Source organism: Heterodontus francisci, chromosome 25 (assembly GCF_036365525.1).
Source record: "Heterodontus francisci isolate sHetFra1 chromosome 25, sHetFra1.hap1, whole genome shotgun sequence".
NCBI classification, from domain to species: domain Eukaryota; kingdom Metazoa; phylum Chordata; class Chondrichthyes; order Heterodontiformes; family Heterodontidae; genus Heterodontus; species Heterodontus francisci.
The window spans coordinates 24,023,641-24,044,227 of NC_090395.1; the positions used below are offsets into that span (position 1 = coordinate 24,023,641).

At 42.7% G+C, this 20,587-nt stretch overlaps 1 pseudogene; it reads left to right on the forward strand.

The window, feature by feature from the left end:
* Positions 1 to 20,587, forward strand: part of LOC137384012 (methyltransferase-like protein 27) — a 58,746-nt pseudogene that overhangs the window by 16,282 nt on the left and 21,877 nt on the right.

Here is a 20,587-nt window from a genome sequence, read left to right on the forward strand (position 1 = left end):
AGGAAGGATGTATCTGTCTCATTTCAATCTCAGTCAAGTGTTTATAGGAAGGGTGTATCTGTCCCATTTCAATCCCAGTCCAATGTTTATAGGAAGGGTGTATCTGTCCCATTTCAATCCCAGTCCAATGTTTATAGGAAGGGTGTATCTGTCCCATTTCAATCCCAGTCCAGTGTTTATAGGAAGGATGTATCTGTCTCATTCCAATCCCAGTCCAATGTTTATAGGAAGGGTGTATCTGTCCCATTTCAATCCCAGTCCAATGTTTATAGGAAGGGTGTATCTGTCTCATTCCAATCCCAGTCCAATGTTTAAAGGAATGGTGTATCTGTCCCATTTCAATCCCAGTCCAATGTTTATAGGAAGGGTGTATCTGTCTCATTTCAATCCCAGTCCAATGTTTAAAGGAAGGATGTATCTGTCTCATTTCAATCCCAGTCCAATGTTTATAGGAATGGTGTATCTGTCCCATTTCAATCCCAGTCAAGTGTTTATAGGAAGGGTGTATCTGTCCCATTTCAATCCCAGTCCAATGTTTATAGGAAGGATGTATCTGTCTTGTTTCAATCCCAGTCCGGTGTTTATAGGAAGGGTGTATCTGTCCCATTTCAATCCCAGTCCAATGTTTATAGGAAGGATGTATCTGTCTTGTTTCAATCCCAGTCCGGTGTTTATAGGAAGGGTGTATCTGTCCCATTGCAATCCCAGTCCAGTATTTATAGGAAGGGTGTACCTGTCCCATTGCAATCCCAGCCCAGTGTTTATAGGAAGGGTGTATCTGTCCCATTTCAATCCCAGTCCAGTGTTTATAGGAAGGGTGTATCTGTCCCATTTCAATCCCAGTCCAGTGTTTATAGGAAGGGTGTATCTGTCCCATTGCAATCCCAGTCCAGTGTTTATAGGAAGCATGTATCTGTCCCATTGCAATCCCAGTCCAGTATTTATAGGAAGGGTGTATCTGTCCCATTGCAATCCCAGTCCAGTGTTTATAGGAAGCATGTATCTGTCCCATTTCAATCCCAGTCCAGTGTTTATAGGAAGGGTGTATCTGTCCCATTTCAATCCCAGTCCAGTGTTTATAGGAAGGGTGTATCTGTCCCATTTCAATCCCAGTCCAATGTTTATAGGAAGGGTGTATCTGTCCCATTTCAATCCCAGTCCAATGTTTATAGGAAGGGTGTATCTGTCTCATTTCAATCCCAGTCCAATGTTTAAAGGAAGGGTGTATCTGTCCCATTTCAATCCCCGTCCAGTGTTTATAGGAAGGGTGTATCTGTCCCATTTCAATCCCAGTCCAGTGTTTATAGGAAGGGTGTATCAGCCCCATTTCAATCCCAGTCCAATGTTTATAGGAATGGTGTATCTGTCCCATTTCAATCCCAGTCCAATGTTTATAGGAATGGTGTATCTGTCCCATTTCAATCCCAGTCCAGTGTTTATAGGAAGGGTGTATCTGTCCCATTTCAATCCCAGTCCAGTGTTTATAGGAAGGATGTATCTGTCTCATTTCAATCTCAGTCAAGTGTTTATAGGAAGGGTGTATCAGCCCCATTTCAATCCCAGTCCAATGTTTATAGGAATGGTGTATCTGTCCCATTTCAATCCCAGTCCAATGTTTATAGGAAGGGTGTATCTGTCCCATTTCAATCCCAGTCCAATGTTTATCGGAAGGGTGTATCTGTCTCATTTCAATCCCAGTCCAATGTTTAAAGGAAGGATGTATCTGTCTCATTTCAATCCCAGTCCAATGTTTATGGGAAGGATGTATCTGTCTCATTTCAATCCCAGTCCGGTGTTTATAGGAATGGTGTATCTGTCCCATTTCAATCCCAGTCAAGTGTTTATAGGAAGGGTGTATCTGTCCCATTTCAATCCCAGTCCAATGTTTATAGGAAGGATGTATCTGTCTTGTTTCAATCCCAGTCCGGTGTTTATAGGAAGGGTGTATCTGTCCCATTTCAATCCCAGTCCAATGTTTATAGGAAGGATGTATCTGTCTTGTTTCAATCCCAGTCCGGTGTTTATAGGAAGGGTGTATCTGTCCCATTGCAATCCCAGTCCAGTATTTATAGGAAGGGTGTACCTGTCCCATTGCAATCCCAGTCCAGTGTTTATAGGAAGGGTGTATCTGTCCCATTTCAATCCCAGTCCAGTGTTTATAGGAAGGGTGTATCTGTCCCATTTCAATCCCAGTCCAGTGTTTCTAGGAAGGGTGTATCTGTCCCATTGCAATCCCAGTCCAGTGTTTATAGGAAGCATGTATCTGTCCCATTTCAATCCCAGTCCAGAGTTTATAGGAAGGGTGTATCTGTCCCATTTCAATCCCAGTACAGTGTTTATAGGAAGGGTGTAGCTGTCCCATTGCAATACCAGTCCAGTGTTTATAGGAAGGGTGTATCTGTCCCATTTCAATCCCAGTCCAGTGTTTATCGGAAGGATGTATCTGTCTCATTTCAATCTCAGTCCAATGTTTATAGGAAGGGTGTATCTGTCTCATTTCAATCCCAGTCCAATGTTTATAGGAAGGGTGTATCTGTCCCATTTCAATCCCAGTCCAGTGTTTATAGGAAGGGTGTATCTGTCTCATTTCAATCCCAGTCCAATGTTTATAGGAAGGATGTATCTGTCTCATTTCAATCCCAGTCCAATGTTTATAGGAAGGGTGTATCTGTCTCATTTCAATCCCAGTCCAATGTTTATAGGAAGGATGTATCTGTCTCATTTCAATCCCAGTCCAATGTTTATAGGAAGGGTGTATCTGTCTCATTTCAATCCCAGTCCAATGTTTATAGGAAGGATGTATCTGTCTCATTTCAATCCCAGTCCAATGTTTATAGGAAGGGTGTATCTGTCCCATTTCAATCCCAGTCCAGTGTTTATAGGAAGGGTGTATCTGTCCCATTTCAATCCCAGTCCAGTGTTTATAGGAAGGATGTATCTGTCTCATTTCAATCTCAGTCCAATGTTTATAGGAAGGGTGTATCAGCCCCATTTCAATCCCAGTCCAATGTTTATAGGAATGGTGTATCTGTCCCATTTCAATCCCAGTCCAATGTTTATAGGAAGGGTGTATCTGTCCCATTTCAATCCCAGTCCAATGTTTATAGGAAGGGTGTATCTGTCTCATTTCAATCCCAGTCCAATGTTTAAAGGAAGGATGTATCTGTCTCATTTCAATCCCAGTCCAATGTTTATGGGAAGGATGTATCTGTCTCATTTCAATCCCAGTCCGGTGTTTATAGGAATGGTGTATCTGTCCCATTTCAATCCCAGTCAAGTGTTTATAGGAAGGGTGTATCTGTCCCATTTCAATCCCAGTCCAATGTTTATAGGAAGGATGTATCTGTCTTGTTTCAATCCCAGTCCGGTGTTTATAGGAAGGGTGTATCTGTCCCATTTCAATCCCAGTCCAATGTTTATAGGAAGGATGTATCTGTCTTGTTTCAATCCCAGTCCGGTGTTTATAGGAAGGGTGTATCTGTCCCATTTCAATCCCAGTCCAATGTTTATAGGAAGGATGTATCTGTCTTGTTTCAATCCCAGTCCGGTGTTTATAGGAAGGATGTATCTGTCACATTGCAATCCCAGTCCAGTATTTATAGGAAGGGTGTACCTGTCCCATTGCAATCCCAGTCCAGTGTTTATAGGAAGGGTGTATCTGTCCCATTTCAATCCCAATCCAATGTTTATAGGAAGGATGTATCTGTCTCATTTCAATCCCAGTCCAATGTTTATAGGAAGGATGTATCTGTCTCATTTCAATCCCAGTCCAATGTTTATAGGAAGGATGTATCTGTCTCATTTCAATCCCAGTCCAATGTTTATAGGAATGGTGTATCTGTCCCATTTCAATCCCAGTCAAGTGTTTATAGGAAGGGTGTATCTGTCCCATTTCAATCCCAGTCCAATGTTTATAGGAAGGATGTATCTGTCTTGTTTCAATCCCAGTCCGGTGTTTATAGGAAGGGTGTATCTGTCCCATTTCAATCCCAATCCAGTGTTTATAGGAAGGGTGTATCTGTCCCATTTCAATTCCAGTCCAGTGTTTATAGGAAGGATGTATCTGTCTTGTTTCAATCCCAGTTGGGTGTTTATAGGAAGGGTGTATCTGTCCCATTTCAATCCCAATCCAGTGTTTATAGGAAGGGTGTATCTGTCCCATTTCAATCCCAGTCCAGTGTTTATAGGAAGGGTGTATCTGTCCCATTTCAATCCCAGTCCAGTGTTTATAGGAAGGGTGTATCTGTCCCATTTCAATCCCAGTACAGTGTTTATAGGAAGGGTGTATCTGTCCCATTTCAATCCCAGTCCAGTGTTTATCGGAAGGATGTATCTGTCTCATTTCAATCTCAGTCAAGTGTTTATAGGAAGGGTGTATCTGTCTCATTTCAATCCCAGTCCAGTGTTTATAGGAAGGGTGTATCTGTCCCATTTCAATCCCAGTCCAGTGTTTATAGGAAGGGTGTATCTGTCCCATTTCAATCCCAGTCCAATGTTTATAGGAAGGATGTATCTGTCTCATTTCAATCCCAGTCCAATGTTTATAGGAAGGGTGTATCTGTCTCATTTCAATCCCAGTCCAATGTTTATAGGAAGGATGTATCTGTCTCATTTCAATCCCAGTCCAATGTTTATAGGAAGGGTGTATCTGTCTCATTTCAATCCCAGTCCAATGTTTATAGGAAGGATGTATCTGTCTCATTTCAATCCCAGTCCAATGTTTATAGGAAGGGTGTATCTGTCCCATTTCAATCCCAGTTCAGTGTTTATAGGAAGGGTGTATCTGTCCCATTTCAATCCCAGTCCAGTGTTTATAGGAAGGATGTATCTGTCTCATTTCAATCTCAGTCAAGTGTTTATAGGAAGGGTGTATCAGCCCCATTTCAATCCCAGTCCAATGTTTATAGGAATGGTGTATCTGTCCCATTTCAATCCCAGTCCAATGTTTATAGGAAGGGGGTATCTGTCCCTTTTCAATCCCAGTCCAATGTTTATAGGAAGGGTGTATCTGTCTCATTTCAATCCCAGTCCAATGTTTAAAGGAAGGATGTATCTGTCTCATTTCAATCCCAGTCCAGTGTTTATGGGAAGGGTGTATCTGTCCCATTTCAATCCCAGTCCAGTGTTTATAGGAAGGGTGTATCTGTCCCATTTCAATCCCAGTCAAGTGTTTATAGGAAGGGTGTATCTGTCCCATTTCAATCCCAGTCCAATGTTTATAGGAAGGATGTATCTGTCCCATTTCAATCCCAGTCCAATGTTTATAGGAAGGATGTATCTGTCTTGTTTCAATCCCAGTCCGGTGTTTATAGGAAGGGTGTATCTGTCCCATTGCAATCCCAGTCCAGTATTTATAGGAAGGGTGTACCTGTCCCATTGCAATCCCAGTCCAGTGTTTATAGGAAGGGTGTATCTGTCCCATTTCAATCCCAATCCAATGTTTATAGGAAGGATGTATCTGTCTCATTTCAATCCCAGTCCAATGTTTATAGGAAGGATGTATCTGTCTCATTTCAATCCCAGTCCAATGTTTATAGGAAGGATGTATCTGTCTCATTTCAATCCCAGTCCAATGTTTATAGGAATGGTGTATCTGTCCCATTTCAATCCCAGTCAAGTGTTTATAGGAAGGGTGTATCTGTCCCATTTCAATCCCAGTCCAATGTTTATAGGAAGGATGTATCTGTCTTGTTTCAATCCCAGTCCGGTGTTTATAGGAAGGGTGTAACTGTCCCATTTCAATCCCAATCCAGTGTTTATAGGAAGGGTGTATCTGTCCCATTTCAATTCCAGTCCAGTGTTTATAGGAAGGATGTATCTGTCTTGTTTCAATCCCAGTCCGGTGTTTATAGGAAGGGTGTATCTGTCCCATTTCAATCCCAATCCAGTGTTTATAGGAAGGGTGTATCTGTCCCATTTCAATTCCAGTCCAGTGTTTATAGGAAGGATGTATCTGTCTTGTTTCAATCCCAGTTGGGTGTTTATAGGAAGGGTGTATCTGTCCCATTTCAATCCCAGTCCAGTGTTTATAGGAAGGGTGTATCTGTCCCATTTCAATCCCAGTCCAGTGTTTATAGGAAGGGTGTATCTGTCCCATTTCAATCCCAGTCCAATGTTTATAGGAAGGATGTATCTGTCTTGTTTCAATCCCAGTCCGGTGTTTATAGGAAGGGTGTATCTGTCCCATTTCAATACCAGTCCAGTGTTTATAGGAAGGATGTATCTGTCTCATTTCAATCCCAGTCCAGTGTTTATAGGAAGGATGTATCTGTCTCATTTCAATCCCAGTCCAATGTTTATAGGAAGGATGTATCTGTCTCATTTCAATCCCAGTCCAGTGTTTATAGGAAGGATGTATCTGTCTCATTTCAATCCCAGTCCAATGTTTATAGGAAGGATGTATCTGTCTCATTTCAATCCCAGTCCAATGTTTATAGGAAGGATGTATCTGTCTCATTTCAATCCCAGTCCAATGTTTATAGGAAGGATGTATCTGTCTCATTTCAATCCCAGTCCAGTGTTTATAGGAAGGATGTATCTGTCTCATTTCAATCCCAGTCCAGTGTTTATAGGAAGGATGTATCTGTCTCATTTCAATCCCAGTCCAATGTTTATAGGAAGGATGTATCTGTCTCATTTCAATCCCAGTCCAATGTTTATAGGAATGGTGTATCTGTCCCATTTCAATCCCAGTCAAGTGTTTATAGGAAGGGTGTATCTGTCCCATTTCAATCCCAGTCCAATGTTTATAGGAAGGATGTATCTGTCTTGTTTCAATCCCAGTTGGGTGTTTATAGGAAGGGTGTATCTGTCCCATTTCAATCCCAATCCAGTGTTTATAGGAAGGGTGTATCTGTCCCATTTCAATCCCAGTCCAGTGTTTATAGGAAGGGTGTATCTGTCCCATTTCAATCCCAGTCCAGTGTTTATAGGAAGGGTGTATCTGTCCCATTTCAATCCCAGTCCAATGTTTATAGGAAGGATGTATCTGTCTTGTTTCAATCGCAGTCCGGTGTTTATAGGAAGGGTGTATCTGTCCCATTTCAATCCCAGTCCAATGTTTATAGGAAGGATGTATCTGTCTTGTTTCAATCCCAGTCCAGTGTTTATAGGAAGGGTGTATCTGTCCCATTTCAATCCCAGTCCAGTGTTTATAGGAAGGGTGTATCTGTCCCATTTCAATCCCAGTCCAATGTTTATAGGAAGGATGTATCTGTCTTGTTTCAATCGCAGTCCGGTGTTTATAGGAAGGGTGTATCTGTCCCATTTCAATCCCAGTCCAATGTTTATAGGAAGGATGTATCTGTCTTGTTTCAATCCCAGTCCGGTGTTTATAGGAAGGGTGTATCTGTCCCATTGCAATCCCAGTCCAGTATTTATAGGAAGGGTGTACCTGTCCCATTGCAATCCCAGTCCAGTGTTTATAGGAAGGGTGTATCTGTCCCATTTCAATCCCAGTCCAGTGTTTATAGGAAGGGTGTATCTGTCCCATTTCAATCCCAGTCCAGTGTTTCTAGGAAGGGTGTATCTGTCCCATTGCAATCCCAGTCCAGTGTTTATAGGAAGCATGTATCTGTCCCATTTCAATCCCAGTCCAGAGTTTATAGGAAGGGTGTATCTGTCCCATTTCAATCCCAGTACAGTGTTTATAGGAAGGGTGTAGCTGTCCCATTGCAATACCAGTCCAGTGTTTATAGGAAGGGTGTATCTGTCCCATTTCAATCCCAGTCCAGTGTTTATCGGAAGGATGTATCTGTCTCATTTCAATCTCAGTCCAATGTTTATAGGAAGGGTGTATCTGTCTCATTTCAATCCCAGTCCAATGTTTATAGGAAGGGTGTATCTGTCCCATTTCAATCCCAGTCCAGTGTTTATAGGAAGGGTGTATCTGTCTCATTTCAATCCCAGTCCAATGTTTATAGGAAGGATGTATCTGTCTCATTTCAATCCCAGTCCAATGTTTATAGGAAGGGTGTATCTGTCTCATTTCAATCCCAGTCCAATGTTTATAGGAAGGATGTATCTGTCTCATTTCAATCCCAGTCCAATGTTTATAGGAAGGGTGTATCTGTCTCATTTCAATCCCAGTCCAATGTTTATAGGAAGGATGTATCTGTCTCATTTCAATCCCAGTCCAATGTTTATAGGAAGGGTGTATCTGTCCCATTTCAATCCCAGTCCAGTGTTTATAGGAAGGGTGTATCTGTCCCATTTCAATCCCAGTCCAGTGTTTATAGGAAGGATGTATCTGTCTCATTTCAATCTCAGTCAAGTGTTTATAGGAAGGGTGTATCAGCCCCATTTCAATCCCAGTCCAATGTTTATAGGAATGGTGTATCTGTCCCATTTCAATCCCAGTCCAATGTTTATAGGAAGGGTGTATCTGTCCCATTTCAATCCCAGTCCAATGTTTATAGGAAGGGTGTATCTGTCTCATTTCAATCCCAGTCCAATGTTTAAAGGAAGGATGTATCTGTCTCATTTCAATCCCAGTCCAATGTTTATGGGAAGGATGTATCTGTCTCATTTCAATCCCAGTCCGGTGTTTATAGGAATGGTGTATCTGTCCCATTTCAATCCCAGTCAAGTGTTTATAGGAAGGGTGTATCTGTCCCATTTCAATCCCAGTCCAATGTTTATAGGAAGGATGTATCTGTCTTGTTTCAATCCCAGTCCGGTGTTTATAGGAAGGGTGTATCTGTCCCATTTCAATCCCAGTCCAATGTTTATAGGAAGGATGTATCTGTCTTGTTTCAATCCCAGTCCGGTGTTTATAGGAAGGGTGTATCTGTCCCATTTCAATCCCAGTCCAATGTTTATAGGAAGGATGTATCTGTCTTGTTTCAATCCCAGTCCGGTGTTTATAGGAAGGATGTATCTGTCACATTGCAATCCCAGTCCAGTATTTATAGGAAGGGTGTACCTGTCCCATTGCAATCCCAGTCCAATGTTTATAGGAAGGATGTATCTGTCTCATTTCAATCCCAGTCCAATGTTTATAGGAAGGATGTATCTGTCTCATTTCAATCCCAGTCCAATGTTTATAGGAAGGATGTATCTGTCTCATTTCAATCCCAGTCCAATGTTTATAGGAAGGATGTATCTGTCTCATTTCAATCCCAGTCCAATGTTTATAGGAAGGATGTATCTGTCTCATTTCAATCCCAGTCCAATGTTTATAGGAATGGTGTATCTGTCCCATTTCAATCCCAGTCAAGTGTTTATAGGAAGGGTGTATCTGTCCCATTTCAATCCCAGTCCAATGTTTATAGGAAGGATGTATCTGTCTTGTTTCAATCCCAGTCCGGTGTTTATAGGAAGGGTGTATCTGTCCCATTTCAATCCCAATCCAGTGTTTATAGGAAGGGTGTATCTGTCCCATTTCAATTCCAGTCCAGTGTTTATAGGAAGGATGTATCTGTCTTGTTTCAATCCCAGTTGGGTGTTTATAGGAAGGGTGTATCTGTCCCATTTCAATCCCAATCCAGTGTTTATAGGAAGGGTGTATCTGTCCCATTTCAATCCCAGTCCAGTGTTTATAGGAAGGGTGTATCTGTCCCATTTCAATCCCAGTCCAGTGTTTATAGGAAGGGTGTATCTGTCCCATTTCAATCCCAGTACAGTGTTTATAGGAAGGGTGTATCTGTCCCATTTCAATCCCAGTCCAGTGTTTATCGGAAGGATGTATCTGTCTCATTTCAATCTCAGTCAAGTGTTTATAGGAAGGGTGTATCTGTCTCATTTCAATCCCAGTCCAGTGTTTATAGGAAGGGTGTATCTGTCCCATTTCAATCCCAGTCCAGTGTTTATAGGAAGGGTGTATCTGTCCCATTTCAATCCCAGTCCAATGTTTATAGGAAGGATGTATCTGTCTCATTTCAATCCCAGTCCAATGTTTATAGGAAGGGTGTATCTGTCTCATTTCAATCCCAGTCCAATGTTTATAGGAAGGATGTATCTGTCTCATTTCAATCCCAGTCCAATGTTTATAGGAAGGGTGTATCTGTCTCATTTCAATCCCAGTCCAATGTTTATAGGAAGGATGTATCTGTCTCATTTCAATCCCAGTCCAATGTTTATAGGAAGGGTGTATCTGTCCCATTTCAATCCCAGTCCAGTGTTTATAGGAAGGGTGTATCTGTCCCATTTCAATCCCAGTCCAGTGTTTATAGGAAGGATGTATCTGTCTCATTTCAATCTCAGTCAAGTGTTTATAGGAAGGGTGTATCAGCCCCATTTCAATCCCAGTCCAATGTTTATAGGAATGGTGTATCTGTCCCATTTCAATCCCAGTCCAATGTTTATAGGAAGGGGGTATCTGTCCCTTTTCAATCCCAGTCCAATGTTTATAGGAAGGGTGTATCTGTCTCATTTCAATCCCAGTCCAATGTTTAAAGGAAGGATGTATCTGTCTCATTTCAATCCCAGTCCAGTGTTTATGGGAAGGGTGTATCTGTCCCATTTCAATCCCAGTCCAGTGTTTATAGGAAGGGTGTATCTGTCCCATTTCAATCCCAGTCAAGTGTTTATAGGAAGGGTGTATCTGTCCCATTTCAATCCCAGTCCAATGTTTATAGGAAGGATGTATCTGTCCCATTTCAATCCCAGTCCAATGTTTATAGGAAGGATGTATCTGTCTTGTTTCAATCCCAGTCCGGTGTTTATAGGAAGGGTGTATCTGTCCCATTGCAATCCCAGTCCAGTATTTATAGGAAGGGTGTACCTGTCCCATTGCAATCCCAGTCCAGTGTTTATAGGAAGGGTGTATCTGTCCCATTTCAATCCCAATCCAATGTTTATAGGAAGGATGTATCTGTCTCATTTCAATCCCAGTCCAATGTTTATAGGAAGGATGTATCTGTCTCATTTCAATCCCAGTCCAATGTTTATAGGAAGGATGTATCTGTCTCATTTCAATCCCAGTCCAATGTTTATAGGAATGGTGTATCTGTCCCATTTCAATCCCAGTCAAGTGTTTATAGGAAGGGTGTATCTGTCCCATTTCAATCCCAGTCCAATGTTTATAGGAAGGATGTATCTGTCTTGTTTCAATCCCAGTCCGGTGTTTATAGGAAGGGTGTATCTGTCCCATTTCAATCCCAATCCAGTGTTTATAGGAAGGGTGTATCTGTCCCATTTCAATTCCAGTCCAGTGTTTATAGGAAGGATGTATCTGTCTTGTTTCAATCCCAGTTGGGTGTTTATAGGAAGGGTGTATCTGTCCCATTTCAATCCCAATCCAGTGTTTATAGGAAGGGTGTATCTGTCCCATTTCAATCCCAGTCCAGTGTTTATAGGAAGGGTGTATCTGTCCCATTTCAATCCCAGTCCAGTGTTTATAGGAAGGGTGTATCTGTCCCATTTCAATCCCAGTCCAATGTTTATAGGAAGGATGTATCTGTCTTGTTTCAATCCCAGTCCGGTGTTTATAGGAAGGGTGTATCTGTCCCATTTCAATACCAGTCCAGTGTTTATAGGAAGGATGTATCTGTCTCATTTCAATCCCAGTCCAGTGTTTATAGGAAGGATGTATCTGTCTCATTTCAATCCCAGTCCAATGTTTATAGGAAGGATGTATCTGTCTCATTTCAATCCCAGTCCAGTGTTTATAGGAAGGATGTATCTGTCTCATTTCAATCCCAGTCCAATGTTTATAGGAAGGATGTATCTGTCTCATTTCAATCCCAGTCCAATGTTTATAGGAAGGATGTATCTGTCTCATTTCAATCCCAGTCCAATGTTTATAGGAAGGATGTATCTGTCTCATTTCAATCCCAGTCCAGTGTTTATAGGAAGGATGTATCTGTCTCATTTCAATCCCAGTCCAGTGTTTATAGGAAGGATGTATCTGTCTCATTTCAATCCCAGTCCAATGTTTATAGGAAGGATGTATCTGTCTCATTTCAATCCCAGTCCAATGTTTATAGGAATGGTGTATCTGTCCCATTTCAATCCCAGTCAAGTGTTTATAGGAAGGGTGTATCTGTCCCATTTCAATCCCAGTCCAATGTTTATAGGAAGGATGTATCTGTCTTGTTTCAATCCCAGTTGGGTGTTTATAGGAAGGGTGTATCTGTCCCATTTCAATCCCAATCCAGTGTTTATAGGAAGGGTGTATCTGTCCCATTTCAATCCCAGTCCAGTGTTTATAGGAAGGGTGTATCTGTCCCATTTCAATCCCAGTCCAGTGTTTATAGGAAGGGTGTATCTGTCCCATTTCAATCCCAGTCCAATGTTTATAGGAAGGATGTATCTGTCTTGTTTCAATCGCAGTCCGGTGTTTATAGGAAGGGTGTATCTGTCCCATTTCAATCCCAGTCCAATGTTTATAGGAAGGGTGTATCTGTCCCATTTCAATTCCAGTCCAGTGTTTATAGGAAGGATGTATCTGTCTTGTTTCAATCCCAGTTGGGTGTTTATCGGAAGGGTGTATCTGTCCCATTTCAATCCCAATCCAGTGTTTATAGGAAGGGTGTATCTGTCCCATTTCAATTCCAGTCCAGTGTTTATAGGAAGGATGTATCTGTCTTGTTTCAATCCCAGTTGGGTGTTTATAGGAAGGGTGTATCTGTCCCATTTCAATCCCAATCCAGTGTTTATAGGAAGGGTGTATCTGTCTCATTTCAATCCCAGTCCAGTGTTTATAGGAAGGATGTATCTGTCTCATTTCAATCCCAGTCCAATGTTTATAGGAAGGATGTATCTGTCTCATTTCAATCCCAGTCCAATGTTTATAGGAAGGATGTATCTGTCTCATTTCAATCCCAGTCCAATGTTTATAGGAAGGATGTATCTGTCTCATTTCAATCCCAGTCCGGTGTTTATAGGAATGGTGTATCTGTCCCATTTCAATCCCAGTCAAGTGTTTATAGGAAGGGTGTATCTGTCCCATTTCAATCCCAGTCCAATGTTTATAGGAAGGATGTATCTGTCTTGTTTCAATCCCAGTCCGGTGTTTATAGGAAGGGTGTATCTGTCCCATTTCAATTCCAGTCCAGTGTTTATAGGAAGGGTGTATCTGTCCCATTTCAATCCCAATCCAGTGTTTATAGGAAGGGTGTATCTGTCCCATTTCAATTCCAGTCCAGTGTTTATAGGAAGGATGTATCTGTCTTGTTTCAATCCCAGTTGGGTGTTTATAGGAAGGGTGTATCTGTCCCATTTCAATCCCAATCCAGTGTTTATAGGAAGGGTGTATCTGTCCCATTTCAATCCCAGTCCAGTGTTTATAGGAAGGGTGTATCTGTCCCATTTCAATCCCAGTCCAGTGTTTATAGGAAGGGTGTATCTGTCCCATTTCAATCCCAGTCCAATGTTTATAGGAAGGATGTATCTGTCTTGTTTCAATCCCAGTCCGGTGTTTATAGGAAGGGTGTATCTGTCCCATTTCAATCCCAGTCCAATGTTTATAGGAAGGGTGTATCTGTCCCATTTCAATTCCAGTCCAGTGTTTATAGGAAGGATGTATCTGTCTTGTTTCAATCCCAGTTGGGTGTTTATCGGAAGGGTGTATCTGTCCCATTTCAATCCCAATCCAGTGTTTATAGGAAGGGTGTATCTGTCCCATTTCAATCCCAGTCCAGTGTTTATAGGAAGGGTGTATCTGTCCCATTTCAATCCCAGTCCAGTGTTTATAGGAAGGGTGTATCTGTCCCATTTCAATCCCAGTCCAGTGTTTATAGGAAGGGTGTATCTGTCCCATTTCAATCCCAGTCCAATGTTTATAGGAAGGATGTATCTGTCTTGTTTCAATCCCAGTCCGGTGTTTATAGGAAGGGTGTATCTGTCCCATTTCAATCCCAGTCCAGTGTTTATAGGGTGTATCTGTCCCATTTCAATCCCAGTCCAATGTTTATAGGAAGGATGTATCTGTCTTGTTTCAATCCCAGTCCGGTGTTTATAGGAAGGGTGTATCTGTCCCATTTCAATCCCAATCCAGTGTTTATAGGAAGGGTGTATCTGTCCCATTTCAATCCCAGTCCAGTGTTTATAGGAAGGATGTATCTGTCTTGTTTCAATCCCAGTCCGGTGTTTATAGGAAGGGTGTATCTGTCCCATTTCAATCCCAGTCCAGTGTTTATAGGAAGGATGTATCTGTCTTGTTTCAATCCCAGTCCGGTGTTTATAGGAAGGGTGTATCTGTCCCATTTCAATCCCAATCCAGTGTTTATAGGAAGGGTGTATCTGTCCCATTTCAATCCCAGTCCAGTGTTTATAGGGTGTATCTGTCCCATTTCAATCCCAGTCCAGTGTTTATAGGAAGGGTGTATCTGTCCCATTTCAATCCCAGTCCAATATTTATGGGAAGGGTATTTCTGTCCCATTTCAGTTCCTCCTTTTTAGAATGAATGGAACTTTGCTGCAATATTTTATTCTAACCCTCCTTTTATTGTATTGTGTTCTTTATTTCCACAGATGGAAAAGTCTGGAATTGATGTGGCTGCTGCCACTAACAACCCCCTCATAATGTCCAAAACCATGGAAATGGAAGAAAAAGTGAAATTTTATGACTCTTGGGCTGAGAACTATGAGCAGGCAGTACCTGTCACTCTCTCACTTTACCAGCCATAGAACTGATCTCTGGGGGAAAGAATCACTCCACCCATGGTCATTGTTACCATGGGTTACTCTGCTTGGTATCTCTGCACCTCCATTATAACTGAATTTATCATTTTCCATCAAATGCCATCCACAAAAAATGTTCTGCTTGTAGTTGTGAAATTATCACCCAGAGCAGCCAGTACAAATCTTTCCCTATTGTATTGTAATGTTACCAATATTCATTTCTGCTTCGTCACAAAGGTGAAAGTTGCTTGTGCTCGAAGTTTCAACACGGTTTTTGTCCAGTATTGTCTGATAGAAATTGTGGTCTTGTCACTCTAGCTGTGACTATGGTCATTCTGGACACGTTCAATAACCAGGGACATGAGCCAGTCATAAAGAGCAGAAACACTCACATTCTGCTTTTCCACTTGGACTTTGCATATTTGCTAATGCAAACATGAAACCAGTGTCATCACGTCATTTGATGCTGCTCAGCACAGTGACAATTCTTTCATAGATTTAAATACTCTCACTCTGGATCTATAGATTTATCCACCATCATGTCATTAATATGTATTAAAATAGCAAGGGCCCCAAGTCCAATCCACTGGGATCCACACTGGTGATACTGTTAAATTGCTATTTAAGTTGATCACTGTTCCTCTCTTTCAGCCAGTTTCCAGCTCTTGCAACACATTAACCTCAGTCATTGTTGTTACCAGGTACAGTAAAAGACAGCAGTGGATGTCCATGCAAACAGAGTGGGGATGGGTAGGAAACAGGGCAACGAGGCCGGTTAATAACAGGAACATTCAGAGAGTAGAGAGGGCTGGCAGGGTGTAAAAATGAAAAAGATGGATTTAGAATCAGCATGGTGAAAGAGGGAGGTCAGAGATAAACAACACAGGAGGTGGGATCAATATACTGTCAGCATTGTAATAAACGGCAAAACTAGGAGAGGTGTGCGATTGTGTAACCTCATGTATACCAGAAAATTCTCCATCTGTTGATTTGATGGGTGACAGATACAGACTGTTCACGTGCATTATTACAATAGGTGATGATTGTTGCTAAGCTCCCCTGGTTCAACACATGCTCCTGAATCAGCCCCTCTCACTGTGTGCTGTAAGGCAGAGATTGTACATACGAACATGTGAATTAGGAGCTTAGCCCCTCGAGCCTGCTCTGCCATTCAACAAGATCATGGCTGATCTGATTGTAACCTCAAATCAACATTCCACCTTCCCCTGATATCCTTTCACCCCTTTGCTTATCAAGAATCTATCAACCTCTGCCTTAAAAATATTCAAAGACTTTGCTTCCACTGCCTTTTGAGGAAGAGTTTCAAAGACTCACGTCCCTCTGAGAGAAAAAATTTCTCCTCTGTCTAAAATGGGTGACCACTTATTTTTAAACAGTGACCCCTAGTTCTAGATTCTCCCACATGGGGAAACATCCTTTCCACATTCACCCTGTCAAGATCCCTCAGGATATTATATGTTTAAACAAGTCGCCTCTTACTCTTCTAAACTCCAGCAGATACAAGCCTATCCTGTCCAATCTTTCCTCATAACACAACCCGCCCATTCCAGGTATTAGACCAGCAAACCTTCTCTGAACTGCTTCCAATGCATTTACATCCTTTCTTAAATAAGAACAAAACTGTTCTGTAGCCAGACCAGGTGAATGAAATCTCTTTCTGCCCTCAACACATGAGTGTGATGGAATACCAGGATCCCAGGTTTGGTGTGGAGACTGTGGACGCTGTGTATCCAGAAGATCGAGACAGTGCATTGGTCCTTGATGTACGTTGTGGAACAGGAATAGTGGCTGAAGGGGTAAGAGATGATGAACCCGTAATCAAATACTATGGAGATATTGAGAAGTTTCTGGAATGCAGATGTTATTGAACAGTGTTGCGGGTTGCGGTATATTGTGGGTATAAGTGGAGGAAGAGAAACCGAGAAGGGGGTGAAGACACTGACAACTTCCCCACAAGCATGTTTGGGTGGCACAGTGGTGCAGTGGTTAGCACTGCAGCCTCACAGCTCCAGCGACCCGGGTTCGATTCTGGATACTGCCTGTGCGGAGTTTGCAAGTTCTCGCTGTGACTGTGTGGGTTTTCGCCGGGTGCTCTGGTTTCCTCCCACAGCCAAAGACTTGCAGGTTGATAGGTAAATTGGCCATTGTAAATTGCCCCTAGTATAGGTAGGTGGTAGGGAATGTGGGATTACTGCAGGGTTAGTATAAATGGGTGGTTGTTGGTCGGCACAGACTCGAAGGGCCAGTTTCAATGCTGTATCTCTAAATAAAAATATCCTGACAAAGATCACTGTATTTTCCAGGAAGAATATATTCTTTTATCTCTCTAAAAGCTTCCAGTGGCACCTCCATTGGAATAAGACAGGCTGAGATGGGCTTTCCAAAATTCCCAAGGACAATGAAACATTTGTGTCTCTTAAACTTGAATAAAATTCAAAGCAAACCTACAGATGTTTGAATCTGAATGAAATGGCTGGCTCCTCCCTCAGTTATTGGTCGCTGACATAACAAGGAAGATGACTGTAGATGTCTGTCTTCATTGAAAACTCAGTTGTAATCTCTGGATCACTTCTAGTTCACTGCTGTCTCATGTAGATGTCGGATTCTACAGCAGAACACGTGCCTTCTGGTTTGCTGGAAAACAAGTTGCTGGATTTGCTTTGCGTCTCTCTCTCTCTGGAGACTCTCTCTTGGCTGTTTTTTTAAGGTAAAGCTGTGTTACTTCACACCTCCTGGTCGGAGACATTCTGGTCTCTTCCCCTTGGTGATCACACAATGGCCCAGGATGTGGCTACTTCACATTTCCTTTGTTTCAGAAGAAGACATTCAATTCTGGAATGTTTTAGGATGGGTGTAAGATGGGCTCAATTGAAACCTCTTAGCTTTGAAGATTTGCCCTTTGTCCTTGTCAGGCAGCTTGAATATACAAAGGCCAAGCCTTTTTCTTTTTTGACCTTTTAGGAGTATTGGTCACGTTTTAAAAGAAAGGTTCATTTATAAAAGACAAAATCAGTTTTTATAACGCTTCAGACTTTGTTCATGATTGTTGTCTAATTGCATGTCTCGTGTGCATGACAATGTCGTCTGGGACTGGAGTATGGAGGACATACTGGCTATGAGGAGCATTTATGAACCAAGTGGGTTTTTATGACAATCAGTAGCTTCCAAGTTCATTTTTTCTGGTGCCGACCTGTAAATTACCAGATGTGATGTATCCAATTTCCTAACATGCCATGGTGGGATATGAACTCACAATTTCTGGCAGCTTATCCAGTACCATAGTCACTAGCGTACACACTGCACACAGGGTAATCAAGCACAGCTAGTCACAGACACAATGAAATCTCCTTTGCAGTGGGTTCTGCAGCTATCGGGATATGAAACAAGCTCAGCCATTTTCTGTTAGTGAGACTGGTTTTTGGACCCCATGAGTCCCGTGGCAGGAGGGGAGAAACCAAACACATATCACGTGAGAGAGTGAAATGCTTCATTTTTGTCACTAATCTGTTTCCAGTTAGTTGCATTTGGTGCAAGTGCCCAAATCCTGACCAAGAGATGCTGGGACTCCAAATTATGTGGCACAATTAACCTTTCATGTGGAGCTTGATCAAATCCCCAGGAGACAAGCTTAATAGACAATTAGAGTCTTGTTGGATAACCCCTGATGTGAAGAAATCTGCTTTCTTTAGTTGCAGAAAGTGGGATTTTAAAAATTCCATGGAATCGACGGCAGTGAAAGAATGGTGAATATAGTGAAATCCAAAGGCCTGTATCAGAGTCTCACACAATGGATGGGAACTGCAGATAATTCACTGCCGATAAAATCAGTTAATCAACTGATTCGACCTCATCGAATTAACCCCCAGAGATCCCAGGGAACAGGCCCCACTATTCTGTTGCTAATCCTTCTGAAATTTGGCTCCAGGGAGGCCTACATGCCCCGCTCCAGCCTCCGGTCAACTTTACGGCGGTCGAGTATGGGGGGGGGGCAAACAGATCGCCCGCCCAAGGGCAATCAAGGCCCTTAAGTGACCAGTTAATGGCCACTTAAGGGCCCGCGCCCGCCCGTGATACCTGTGGTAAGCGGGCATGCTGGGGATGTAAAAGGCTGCCCAGCGATAGAGGTCATTGAAGAGGTCATGACCGAATATTTCCGAGACCTTTAGAGCTCCTCCACTGGTAGAGTAGCAGGATCTTCAATCTGACTGATTGGGTTTAAAGGGAACTTGACTTATTATGAAAGATGTCCTCTCAGTTTGTTATATGAGATCAGGTAATGGTTTGTCTGCACAGAGTCTAACAAGCCTCTTTGTTTTTGATTGAATTGTTCTCGGTACCTATGATTTAGTAACTGTTGTTGGTAGACTGGCTCAACAGCATCTGCCATGGGACAACCTTCCAGAACTGCTGAGAGTCACCAAATCAGGTGAGCAGAAAAGTCCATTCCCGTCCGACCACTCGGCCCATCATTGTGACATCCACAGGAAGTGCCATCTAAACAAGAAGGTTGTCACAAGGCAACAGCACTGGGGGGAAGGGGTAATTTTATATAGAAAGCTCCTCAACCAGAAACAGGCAAACAGAAATATCTAGGAGATGAAGGATAGGCACGTTCAATCATATTGTTCACCTTCTTCAAAATCATACTGTTTATAGAATAACTGTAGGCAAGTTTTCAATCAGGTCCCTGCTAGTCAAATGGCCCGAGACTGTCATATTATAAACGGGGGTCAGAATTTTGTGTGGCCAGAAGGGGCGGATGGGAGGTGGGGGGAGATGCAAAATTGGGATGGTAGGTGTTTGCCTGGGAAGCCGATGTTGTGACATCGGTTCCAGATTTTGCAGGAAAGCTCTAAGGCAACATTGCCGCTACAATGCAATGGGACTAGAATTTATTTATTTATTTAGAGATACAGCACTGAAACAGGCCCTTTGGCCCACCGAGTCTGTGCCAACCAACAACCACCCATTTTTACTAACCCTACAGTAATTCCATATTCCATACCTACACTCGGGGCAATTTATAATGTCCAATTTATCAATCAGCCTGCAAATCTTTGGCTGTGGGAAGAAACTGGAGCACCCGGCGAAAACCCATGCGGTCACAGTGAGACTTTGCAAACTCCGCACAGGCAGTACCCAGAATCGAACCCAGGTCTCCAGAGCTGTGCGATTGCGGTGCTAACCACTGCGCTGACGTAGCCTTACTGATCAAGTAATTACCATGCATTTTCACGGGCCTCATTCCAATGTTATCTGGGGGTTTCGAATTTAATGAATGGTGCATGGGCATCACGTGCCTTCTGATCTCTGCCCTGTTAAATTTGGCGGTAACGAGGTGAGGTCTCAGTGCTGCCTCAGAAAGGCAGCCATGGGGAGTGTTGTATGAATGCAAGAAGGGGAGGAGGGGAGATGGTGGCTATTACTTGACAGTGGGGCTGGCCTGACTGCAAAGGTGGGTTCTAACTCGGGTGGTGGGTTCTCTGCAAGAGTGGACACTGAGGGGCATTAGCATGTATTCAGAGGGAAGTGGCAGGGGAAACATCCAAAGACAAGGTCTTCTTTCCAGGGATAGCACACAGGAAGAGGAGTGACCAGCTGTCATACACCCAGACCTTGTAGACCGCTGCGCTGCTCAGCAGAGCTTCAGAGGGAGGCAGGGCCAGGCATCAGCTGGACAAGCTGGTGAACCTCAACTGGGGGAATAACAGCAGCCGGCCATGCAGGCGACAGACAATGAATTGCCTCAACTACCTACAAATGTTCGGACGGCAGTGTCAGCAAAGACTTCAGCTCTCCAGGGAGGCCGTCACTGACCTATGTGCCATATTGTAGGATGATCGGTGAACAACCAAAGCTCATGGCCCTGAAGATCACTGTGGCACACAGCTATTACACATCGGGCTCTTTCCAGGGATCCACTGGGGACGTGTGTGGAGTCTCCCAGGCAGCAGCCCACTGCTGCATCAAGGGTGGAGAATATATGCAATACAGAATCGAC